Source organism: Corvus moneduloides, chromosome 3 (genome assembly GCF_009650955.1).
Source record: "Corvus moneduloides isolate bCorMon1 chromosome 3, bCorMon1.pri, whole genome shotgun sequence".
NCBI lineage: Eukaryota > Metazoa > Chordata > Aves > Passeriformes > Corvidae > Corvus > Corvus moneduloides.
Genome location: NC_045478.1, coordinates 21,512,132 through 21,524,358, shown reverse-complemented (window position 1 = coordinate 21,524,358; position 12,227 = coordinate 21,512,132). Strand labels below are relative to the sequence as shown.

Genomic DNA, 12,227 nt, shown 5'->3' with positions numbered 1-12,227 from the left:
AGCAAAGGACACAACATGAAGAGTTCTCAGCACAGATTGTAATAAAATTTCTCATACTGGCTCTCACAGTGAAAAACACCCACTGAGGATGGCCAGCCAGGAGCACACGTTCAGCCTGGCATGGGAGCCACTGTCTGGTGGGTGTCTTGATGTAGACTTTGGGGAGCAGAGCAGAATGAGAGAACATGCCTTGCTCCTTAACAAGCTTGCCCCTCTTTGCTCCTAAACAGATGGGAAGTTGCAGACTGTTCACAGGAAAGAGCCTAATGCCTTGTTTCTGTGCAAAATAGCTGCCATTGTGTGTCAGTCCTTTAGAGCAACAAATAATCTACTGTCATGGATTAATAACAGCTAAATGGTACACAGTCAGAGGAACGCATGTGCTCTTAAGTAATGATGTGTCTTGTAACTTATGTATCCAGATACATCTACAGGAGTGCCGTAGGCTTCCCGCGTCAGATCGGCAGTGCCTTGGTAGCTGAAAAATGGCTTCATGTAAAGGATGATCCCCACCTTCTTCTCAAGCTGTCAGGACTGCATTGCATGTCCTTCAGTGCTCTACCTTGCTTACAGAGTGCATGCCCTGAATACTGGGACATGGCAGGACAGGGCATTGCAGTTGTGAGCAAAAGGAAACTGTTAACAACTGTTTCCAGGGTTGACTGGGACTCTGGACCTCTGCTGGAAGTCTGTCCGCTGCCTGCCAGTTATGAGCCTTACCAGCATAATGGCTATAGATAAGTCTCTCCAGCAGTATGCACCCAGATGACTCTCAGGTCAGTGGCCAAGTGTTCAGCTTCTCTCATAGCGTGTTTTGCTGGTTGACCTCTAAACCCACCACAGAAGCAGCAAGGCATAAAGTTGTTGCTCCAAAAAGACGGTTGTAATTCTGCTGTGCATTTTAAACTGGACCAGGTCTCCAGGACTGTGTATTAAGTGAGATAACAGGGAGGTGCCTGTGATTCAATGTCTTGCACAGCAGAGGCAGGCAAGCTTCTCCCTGCCCATACCTGCTAGAACAGTTTTCTGTTGCAGTCTGGCCTACAGATTCTGCAAAATTGTACAATGCATTAAGATGGACCCAAACATTAGAGTAGCCAGTAGTTGGCTTGACTTTTGAAAAGGTGCTAGCTTCCATTAAGGTCTTCAGACCTTCAAGATCCCATATCTCTCTGTTAATGCCTACTGTTTCTATTCCTGGGTTTGGATTGGGTTGTTTTGAGTTTGTTTTTTTTTTTTTCATTTTGGTTTTCAGTTGTGAAAGGAATAAATACATCTATACTGGTACACATCTGAGCTAGAGAAAAGATGACAGCAAGTTTGCTTATCCAGCTAATGGCTCGTGGATCAGTAGCTGTGAGTTCTGTAGGGCAGTGACTGTGCTGGGACACTGGAGATCGTCTCCCCAAAGATGCTGTAGTTGTGTATCAGGTCAGATAGTAACTGTTTATGCAAAGCCTTAAATTCAGTCCTTCTCATGTGTTGGCTTTTCTGTGGCCACTTAATGTCACTAGTGTTGCTTTCCCTCTATGAAGACCTCTACTGAGTGAGGGGAGATGAAGCATGGCTATTGACCACATCCAGATGCTGGGGAGTGAGGCAAAAATCAGTGTTCAAGGAAATCCTCACTACTTATCAGTATCTGAGAGGAAGGGTTTCATGATGCTCCTTTTGTGAGGTTAAACACAGCTTCTTGTAATATATGCTTTTAATTTTCTTTGGTCATCTTAAAAGCCATTCTTCATGACAACTTCATTTTGAATTGTCCCATTGTATTCATTGGGGTGCAGTTTGTACCAACTCACTGTACTATTGTCACTTCTTGCCCTGATCGTAACATAAACATTTGAAATAGGTAAATTAGAAGGGGAATTTAGAGCAACTAGTTCTAAGGCAGGCATCTGTGTGAGCCTTATCTGGAGTTAGGTGAGAGAGATCCAGCCCTACTTGACAGAACTGGGTTCCAAGTAAGCTCTGGAGAAGTAACTTTGTGCTTTGCCAGTGACAGTAATGCTTACCAACCTTTGCTTAGGAAATACTTCTGGATTTCTTCCCCCCTGTAGTTTCTAACACATACAAATTGCACTATTTTTTTGACAAAATTTGCTTTCATGAAAGAATTTCTCCTTTCTCCATAGCCATAATGAACTTGATTTTTTACTATTATTTTGCTATTACATTTTTGTCAGTTTCTATTCTTTTGTCACTCAATGGTGTCAAATTACTGTGGGCAGGCAGACTGCAAACACAGGAGTAACTGCTTGGCAGTGGAGCTGTGGGAAGTGCAGGAGTCAAGGAACTCAGCAGGAGATAAATGAATAGTTTAAGCTACTTCAATGGTAACTCCGTAAGCCTCAGCAACACAAATCTCTTGATGCTGTGTATCTGTAACCTTAGATGACTTTGAGGACTGAACTCTGCAGTCTGTGCCTTAGCTCATCTACACAGCATTGCAGTTTTCTTTTATTGATGGCATTTCCTACTTCTGTCATCACCATATTCCAGTACATCTCCTTAATTTTGTGCTTTGCAAAGATACTACTGTGTAATGCAACAATACCACTAGCATAGTTCCTGTTCCTTGCCTCCCTTGTCATCTTAAAATTCATTTACCACCTTCACATTTCTTTTTACATTGTGTTTTGCTGCGATGCCTACAAAAATTTGGAAACAGTCTAACTGAGCTTACAGAGAGAACATTGCCTTGCATGCCAACCTATACGTTCTCTTTGTTTCCCTGTGCTCCCTCAACTGGTGGCAACCATCTGCCTCCCCACAGACTGTAGGTTCTTCGGGGCAGGACTGTCTCTTCCTTTTATAAGCTGACAGTGCCCAGTGCTGTTACCCCAGCAGAGCTGGTAGTTTAGTTACCGTTGTTGAAGCAAAATTACTTTTAGCTTAGCTCTAATTTTTGAGTAATGCACTTAATGACTTGAAAGGACATGCTCTCAGATCTAATAACTGTTAAAGTCAAAAAGCCCAGGATTAGTCATACAGTTATGTGTTGAGGAAGATTTGGTGGGTTTTTTTCTTTATATGGTTTATTTTATTGATTTGCCTGCAGTGACAGCACTTCATGTTTACTCCTATCCTGCACAAAGGGGCATACTGGAAGCTGTGGGTATGTTCAGAATTCTGTCCCATATTCCTTCAGCCTGGACTCTTTAAGGATGATGAATTTTGGAAAGTACTTCTTTAGTTAAATATCTGGATTGTTTTCAAATCATGACTTCCAAATGTCATATTGTTCACCAGGTATAGAATGAAAATGGTATATGCCTAATGGGAAATCCTCTTTTGAAATTCTGTCCCTGTATCAGCGTAGAGAGCCTTGAGTAAATCAAGCTTAATGGCCCTCAAAGCCAGCAGAGAGTCTTGCTTTAAACCAGTTTATTGTTCAGAAATGTGACTGCACCTAGGCAGTGTCCTGCAGTGTTCTGCCTGCAATCTGTACCCATCACGTAGGAGCAATGACTGTGAGACATCAGCCCCAACCCCCTGAGCATGTGGTGGGGCACAAGAAACTGATGCCCATCAACATGCACATGTGCCACCTGCCTGAGGTGCCTTGGGGCTGCCAAGAGTCTCCTGTCTGCAGGTGTGCAGCTGCCTTCCCCTGGCAGTGAGGTCTGCTCACCCCAGCCACCCATGGGGGACAGCATTGTCCCCTCCTTGGTGTCACATTCTTGCTCTCACGTTGTCAGTCTCATGACCTTGTCCCAGCAAAGCCAGTAATGTGACTGTGGTGGGTTCCCTTAGGAATCAAGTGCAGCAGCAGGAGAACCACATGCCTTGCCCCCACTCTTCCCACCGTTTTTGGGGCCCAGGCCATACCCGTGTGCGGGGTGTGGCAGTCGGTGCACACGGCAGCCCCGGCCAGCACACACAGCTCAGCAATATCAGCATCACCAGCAGGAACCACCACCAGCCATTCGAGCAGCTCCCAGCGAGGCTGGTGTCCTTTCTGCAGGGGTGACCTGGCTGCACTGGAGGGGAGGCCTGAGGGGGCTGCTCACCTGGGCACCTCCACGACCTCTTCCTGTGGTTTAACTCATGCACCTGAGCTTGCCTCACTCCTCCCTTCCTCTGCTGCAGGATGGCTAAATTTTTTTTCAGAAATAGATGTAAAAAAAAAAAAAGCAATGAGGGGAAAACAAAGCAGAAGTAGATGTAGGCAATGAGCTCCTGTGTGCGAGGGAGTTAGGGACTGCTAGCATCTAGAGTCTCAAGTGCCATAGGCCATTGCTATTCCAGATTCCACAAGGGTCTCCAATGGCAAGAACTGATGAGCAGAAGAAAGCAGTATGGGATCCTCTCCTGAAGAGAAATTTCTGGTGCTAAAGCTGGGATAGAGGGAAGTGTTGATGTAGTGGCCCTTTTGTCGGGATAAAAATAAATATGCTAGGATGTATGTGGGAAAATGAGATGGAAAAATGGGATGGTAAATAAGAATCATTGTATGGAACACAGGAAACAAGAAAAACTGGGAAGTTGAGCCGGATTTTAAGGTAAAACATTTTTAGGGATCTGAAAGAGGATTCTTATGATGGGGGAATCATACAATCGTTAAAGCTGGGAAAGACCTCTAAGATCATAAAGTCCAGCTGTCAAGAGAAGCAGCTGCCTGTGAAAGAGAACCTAACGAAGTCTAGGGCACATAGAGAAAGTGACAAGTCCATGAATGATTACTGTCTAAATATTTGAGGCATTTTTCTGAGGGTGGTCAACAGCACAGGCTTAAAAATCTGCCAGAAGAGCAGGGGCCAGAGCCCCGTGTGCTGTGCTTTCCCTGCACTGAGCTGATGTGGGTGATGCTGCCATGAGAGTCCCTGCTCCACACTCTGAAGAGGCAGGGACATGATCACTGGCAGCACAGAAAGCTTTTTGGGGAGTGCCAGTCAAGAAGGGCCTTTTAAGAGTGTGAAAAGAATTTATTTCTGTTGGTTGATTCCTGCTCCTTTTGGAAAGCAGCCCTTGCTGGTCCCAAAGGCACTGGATTACAGCAAAGGAACTTGTAACTTCATTATTGATTTCTCTTCCTAACGGAAATAGAGCACAAGGTGGTGAATATTGACAGCTGAGTTCAAAGTATCCCTTGTCTTTAATATTGGGGAGGATGTCAGCATATCACTTGCGTTCTTAGCTGCTTGATGCCTCCATCAAGCAGTGAAGGCATTAGTTGATGAATGAGGTGAGCAGTCTGCACAGCACGTGGGATCCCTGTGTTTGTGGCAAGAGAGACCTTTGTGGCTTGCTGTCCAGTCCCCAGCCCAGGAGGGGCACATTCATCTCTGCGTCCTGGCAGTCAGGACTCAATTCTCAGAGGCCTGGACTTCAAAAGGAATGGAGGCAACCCCTTGTTTGATCAAAGTTCTCCTGAAACAGCCTGGGACAGTTATTCTTTCAGAGTCCTTGGGCATGTAATTCAGATTTTGGTAGCACCTGCAATTACAGAAAATATTCTACAATTCAGCTGTGTTGTGCATGGCCAAGAGATCCTTTTTAAAGACAGCTGTGTCAGCCAAAGCCTATTCTTTCCTTCCCCTTTTATTTTCCACACAAAGAAACATGTTTGGAATGCTCTCCCTTTCTGAATACCATGTCACTGGAATCTCACTGCCCTTCTCTAAATGGAAAGAGTTACACACAAAATGGCAGAAATTTTGCAGCTCCTGAAACTCTGATACTTCAGTAAGGAGGTTTTTCTTTGAATGTATGCAAGGCTGGAAATTTAAAGGAAAATCTCAGTGCTCTGTGTATTTACAGAAAAAGGCAGACTCTGCAGCATTATCCTTGCCCTGCTCTGGGCAGCAAGCACAGGGCCTCTCCTGATTGTCTGGGAAAGCCAGCATGGGGCATACAGTAAGAAACAAGAAAAAAGCCTCTGACTTTTCATACTATAGGTTTTTATCCCAAATGCATTTAGGCAGGTACTGATAGGCTTACTGTTAATTTCAGTCAGCTCCCAATTTTATGTTTATTGCTTCCTGTTAATACAGTATTTCCTATAGCTAAGGGACACGGCACGAAAGGTTTAGCGTGGGGTCACTGTGAAAATTGCATAATATAAAAAAAAAACCCAAGAGATTGGCAGGTTCCCAGTCTCTCGCTTTTAGTGCTCAGAGAAGCTGTGGAAATATTCAAAGCCAGGTAGGATGGGGCTTGGAGCAACCTGGTCTAGTGGAAGGTGTCCCTGCCTGTGGCAGGAACTAGATAGCCTTCAAAGGTCCTTTCCAACCTGAACTACCTGTGATGATTCGATGGTGATGATTTAGATTGATGCTATGGGCTCACTGTATAGGTAACTCAAGTTATCTTTTTTTTTAATGAGACATGGCTCTGTTGGTGCCAGTGGGGTTGGTGTGCTAAAATATGGTGCAGTGAAAGGAAAATGAAAACTGCCCACTGTGTGCTATGTAAGCCAGAGCCTCAAAATAAAACAGAAGCATTCCTTTGTGGAACATTAATTAGTCATCTGCTGAAAGGCAGATGAATTATGAGAATCCTTGACAAGTGGTACTATTGTGGAATACCTGTGAAATACCTGTGGAATTCCTGGAATTGAGTATTTCTCCAAGTAGAATCATGTTTCTGCTCTTTTACAGCAGGAATATTTCTCAGAGATCTTTAAGCTGCAATAGCAGAGACTATAGAGATGCAAGTCAACACTGATCTCTGGAACACTTGTCATGAAAACTGGCATGGGCCCAATGTGCACATTGGTGCTATCCTGACATACAACACCTGAAGATTCTTACCCTGCATGTTTAGAAGTAGCACTGCAACTGGAGTCAAATTCTGCCTTGCTACCTATGTGCAACGTTGCAGATATTGAAAATGGAAAAAAAGAGCTCTCTTAGCATGGTCTGTCAATGGACACAACTGAAAGTTAGAGAAATTAGTTTTGTAGATTATATTTTACCACCATTTCTCACAAAGTGTGCTATATGACTGCAGGAATAGAACTGAATTCAAGCTCCCTACAGTGAAAAGAGATCACAGTTAACAGAAAGTAGTAATAACAGTAAGTATCAGGTTAGGTGTTTTTAGTTTTAAAGAACTAGCAGTAGAAAAATGCAAAAGACTGTGCATAATGCTGAGTAAAAGGGAATGCTGTAAGAAAAGAAAGCACTTACTTTTAAATGTGCCTCCAAATAGCCCTATTATATTAGCACATCCTTTCAACTTGGGTCATGGTTGCATTAAGCTTCCTACCCAGTCAGGTCATCCTGTGGGTATAAATATATGCTTTAAGTTATATAAACACCATCCAATCCTATTTGCATTGTCACTCTGTGACACAAAATGCTATTATGACCTCCTTTTCCTATGTCCAGTACTATCTATAAAGCAGGCTTAGGTCCTTTTCTTATTAAGGAGGTCAGCTCTCTTAATGAGCTTTAAGCATTCCCAGAGAGATTTCCAATATTGCAAGACATACCTGGCCCCAGGCGGGACGGTCCCAGCCCTGCCAACACCGAAGTGGTGCAGACAGATCCCATGTGACAGGTTATGCAACGGAGCGGGGCTTTATGTACCCTGGGACCTCGAGCATGGAAAGGGCTCGAGGGAAAAGAGCATCAGGTGAGCAAGAAATGCGTGCATACTGTATTTCTTGGGATGCTTTTGGCACTGTAGCAAACTGCATTAGACTTCATCTTATGTTTCATTAAGAGGTCAACTTGTAAAACATCCCTGGGGTTTAGTAATATTTTGTGTGTTTTGTAGGGGCTGAAATTCTCCGAAGACTCAGAAATCATGGTTGTTCCTCTCCGGAGAATGACACCTGGGTATATAAGGTTGCTGCAGGTATGATTTTTTTTTTTTTTCTGCTTTTAATTAATCTTAAAAATACCTGTATTTCTCTTGATCAGGTTGATTTTATTTCAAATTATTGCATGGAAAACCCAAGGGAACACTGGTTTCTTGTGGGTTAACTCACATAACAAATAATTAATCCTCTGCTGAAAAGCAAATGAATTGTGACATTTCTTGATACTTGGTATCATGCTGGAATTCCAAATGCAGAATATTTGGAAGGAGTTAATTCTTCTGCAGTGCTTAAACAGAAGCTGCTTCTCCATAATTTTTCTCTTGCAATGGCTTTGTGTGTTTGGGGCAGTGGGAAAATGCTAATGAAAAGAAGGATACAACTCAGCTGACCCATCAGTAAAACATTTCAGCCAGCTTCTGTGGCCATGATAAGGAAACCTCAATCAGTATTGACCTCTGGAACATTGGAAAATCAGACTATCAATCATTATATGAAGAAAACAAATAAAAGCATGTATAGAAAACGTTTTAAATCATCCGAATAATTGAGACTAAAGCAGCTATAAATATATATACATATATATACACCAAAGTAAAACATCTTCCTTATTGTATTCCATATTTTGATATTTACAGAGTATCCATCCTTTCTCTGGAAAATGTCACAGCTCTTAGCACTGTGATCTGCATCCAGAATCATAGACTGAAGTAGCTGAGAGGGGATAGTTGAGCAGTTGAGAGGCTGAGCTAAAGATGCTGGGTTTCAGTCCTAGCCATGAATTTCTTTCACACTTCCCTGCATATCTTTTGATATCACCTTACATAGTAATTCTGTTTGGGATTTCTTTTGTCTTTATTTATTTTGCGGCTGAAGTAGCCACAGTCAGACACATTTATCAAGGTCAGAGCACTCAGCTCTAATTCTTTAAGCTCAATAAAAAACCTAGAATCTGGAAGTGAAAAAGAGGCTCCTTGGAATCTGTTGCTCCTGTCAGTGATGCCATGCTTTTCATCCATGGATTGCAAGGGAAAGCATTAACAAAAAAAAAAAAAAAATCATTATTTGAGGCCTAGTAATTATTTAACTTAAAGAAACCAAATGCAGCAACTAGAAAGACACGTGCTATGTTTTAACTCAAAGTGCCAATATGTATAGGAATTTTTGTTTTGCTCTCTAGGGACTCCATGCAACCGTGTCTCTGCCTCTTGGTCAGTGTATCATATGGACAAGGGAAGCAACAGTAACTTAATTTCTTTTCTGATTGTTATTCAGATAGTAAATAAGTAATTCTTATCTTTACTTTGCTTGGCATTTCCTGCTTCTTCATTGGAGTTGACAAAGTGACTGTGTTAAAACTTGTCTGCTTGGTCTAGTACTACCTGTGGACATCATAAAGGATGTTAGTGATCCCTTCTAGCCTTGCTCTCCTGAATTAATATCCAACATTTAAGGGAGCATCCTGTGTTAGTAGGTAATCTGTGGGAAGGAAGAGATCTTTGTTCTTTACAGAATAAGAAAGTTCTTTCTCCTTTATGCCTAAGCCTCCACTCTTGATTCAGCTCTTCCTCTCAGGTAGCCAGAGGGAACCCCATTAAAGTCATCAAAATCAACGAGTTGCATTTGAAAGGAAAGTCTTATCAGAAATGTGTTCTATCTTTTACAAACTGATAAAAAGGGGGGCCTTCCAAAACGTGCAATAGATTGTGTGAAATGCTCTTCAGAGCAGAGTCATACCCTGTTAAATGGCACGGAGAAGAAAAAGATACTTTGTAGGTTCCAAAGACCTTCTTTTGTGTTGCACTGAGCTGAATCAGCTTGTAACTTGCCCTCTTTCTCCCTTAGACTCAAGCTGCAGCAAAGATCGTTACCAACCCGTCAGATGCAGCGCTGCAGCGGGCAGCATTGCTCCTGGGAATGTTTGGGATCAGCATATCCAGCTACAGCACACACCAGCTAACTCAAACAAAGAGATTCCCCTTGACCACTTAAGCTGTGTTAGGATGTGACCCAAGAAGTCCAGGCTTATGTCAATATACTGCTGATGAGTGGCTTTTCTGCTTCAGTTACCAGTGAGGAGGCAATGAGACACTGCAGCCGTGATTTCTACATGCAAAGTTAAATAGATGGAAGAATTACAGACTTCAAGAAAGAAAAAAATAACTGCTCTCAGAACCATCGGATTTCCAAATGAGACAAACTTTCTGTAAATATTATGGACTTCTTCTGTTATCCAGTGTATACACAGAGATCTAAAGGTATAAAATACAGTTACATTGAGAGTAGCTGTAAACAGACCAATGTGGGTGCTGGGCTCTGGGAGTGTCACTGTGTTTCAGCTTTTGCAAATTACTCCAATGCAAAGACTGGTTTTGCAAAGAGGAAGTTAGAAGCAATATATTCCTCGTGACAAGGGTTAGAACAAATGAAATTAATCTCCCATAGACTATTTGCAGTGTACGTTTGGGTATTACAGAATCTGGGCACTCTAGCTTTTTCTATTGAATCTTAAACATTTCTTGATGCCTTTTGAGTAGCAATGTTTGTGCATTGTAACACAAGCTTGTAGCCTTCTGTCACAGCAGAGATGGCCGCAGGCTACACCAGCCATATGAGAAGGGCCTGTGGCTTCAGACCAGATAACTTCATAGCTGTGCAGAAACTCTCTGTTCTAGAAAGTATCAATATAAATATTGGGTTGGGTTCTATTGCAGAGTTCAATATGTGGCTGTATTCTTCTGCAAAGTCAACTCATTCCATAATATACATTCTGATTAAAATAGAAATAGAGTTTGACCTTTTTCCCCTACTTCTCCCTTGTTTTCTTCTCATTTGGTGCAATAGCTTATTCAGGAATGTTCTCTTACTATTGGTTTGCATTTTTCCAACTGTTTCTTATCTTTTATGTAAACATGGCTTTGTAGGCTCTTCTGTCCATATGTTAGCATTTAAAATCCTTTGTTCTTGTTACTAAATACAAATATTATTTTGGGGTATTTTTCAGTGTTTAAAATTATTTTGTCTGTCAACAGTGTTTATATTCAACCACTAAGGGGCATCCTACACAGCTGAATATTTTGAACCCTTCAGCTTGCTCATTCCAACATGACAAACCACAAATTGAATCAGGCTGAAATTTTTACTTTTTTATTTTTGAATTGTTCTTGTCCCTGTTTGCCTTTTTCTCATCCTCTCTAAGAAATGTCTCTCCTCACCCCACAACTCTTGTTAAATTGAAGATGATGAGAAAATCAGTATTTACAAGGTAATGTTTTTTCAGTGTGCCAGGTCATATATTACCTCCATCTTATATGAATTTTTGTTTATATTTTTAAAAAAATAGTAATATAATGAAATATTCCATCTTTTGCATTCAACTACAAGGAATGAAACAAAATACTTGAACTCATTGACAAAAGTAAGAATGACACCTCTGGAAAGCATTCAGTCACAGACACTGATGTTATATAGTGTGATCCCCACCACCACCCTCAGTATGCCATAAATACGACCTTCTAATCTATTATAGGATTTTTGGCTGCTGCATTTTTGTTAACTGATTTCCTGCTCCCATCCAACATGAATGTAAGACCATTAACATGTGCAATAACACCATTTTAACAAGATATACTAGAATAAAATAATTTACTTGGCCACTGAAATGTTCCCATTGGAAATGACACTCACGAGGAATGTGTACTTTTCCCATGAGAATTGTTTTGAATATTTTTGAAATTTATTTAGTATTAATTATTTAGTACCAGTGAAAATGACAGGAGGACAACACAGGCAATAGGCACACTGCATGTGGGGAGACTTTATAAAGGTAGGGGCCATAGGAGCCTCAGGAACATACAGTGAAGCACCAGGGAGCTGTAATTGAAATTATTTTAAAAACATACACGTTTCAACTTGCTGCTGATGAATTGGGCCTGGGCAGAAAATTACCTTTAGGTGAAAAGTTGGTACTGCACCCAGCAGAAGATGTAGGCATTGGTACCTAACCTATCTGTTCTGTAGAAACCTGCACCCAAAATGCCAGTTTTCTGAAGTGCATCTGCCACTGCATGCCAGGCACAACAGCCAGCCATGTGCCTTTCCCTTTCACTGCTGTGGCTCCTTGGAAGATCTTCTTTCAGGTTTCCCCTCAGCCAGGCGAGGCTGGGGTGTGCTGAGCACCAAGACATCAAAACCTTGTAGAGGTGGCGACAACATGCCCATCTTCTCATCCTTCCTGTGTCTGGAAGCCCAGTGGTGGACTGGAGATTGCCCAGAATATGACTGGAAGCTAAAATCCTGTATCCCCTTTTGTCCTGCTGTTTGTTAGAGCAAACACTCTTTGGCCAAGGAAAGAAAGGCACCTGCACAGGTGCTCCCATGGAGGAGCCCATGGCACTGTACCTTCCCTCCTCCTCTTCTCCTGAGGGACTGGCATGGTGCCAGGGGGTCCTGACTC

General features: G+C 42.2%; 1 protein-coding gene across 4 annotated transcripts in view; it reads left to right on the top strand.

The window, feature by feature from the left end:
- ERICH1 (glutamate rich 1) overlaps window positions 1-10,767 on the top strand; it is a 96,975-nt gene extending 86,208 nt beyond the window's left edge. For 2 of the 4 annotated variants that reach the window (XM_032104582.1, XM_032104575.1), the window contains 2 exons: window positions 7,723-7,809; window positions 9,617-10,767. The gene's annotated coding sequence lies outside the window, so the exon portion shown is untranslated. Of the gene's footprint in view, window positions 1-6,605; window positions 6,997-7,722; window positions 7,810-9,616 lie in introns of those variants that run through there. The other 2 variants (XM_032104576.1, XM_032104580.1) reach the window with 1 other exon arrangement.
- Window positions 10,768-12,227: the final 1,460 nt, after the last annotated feature.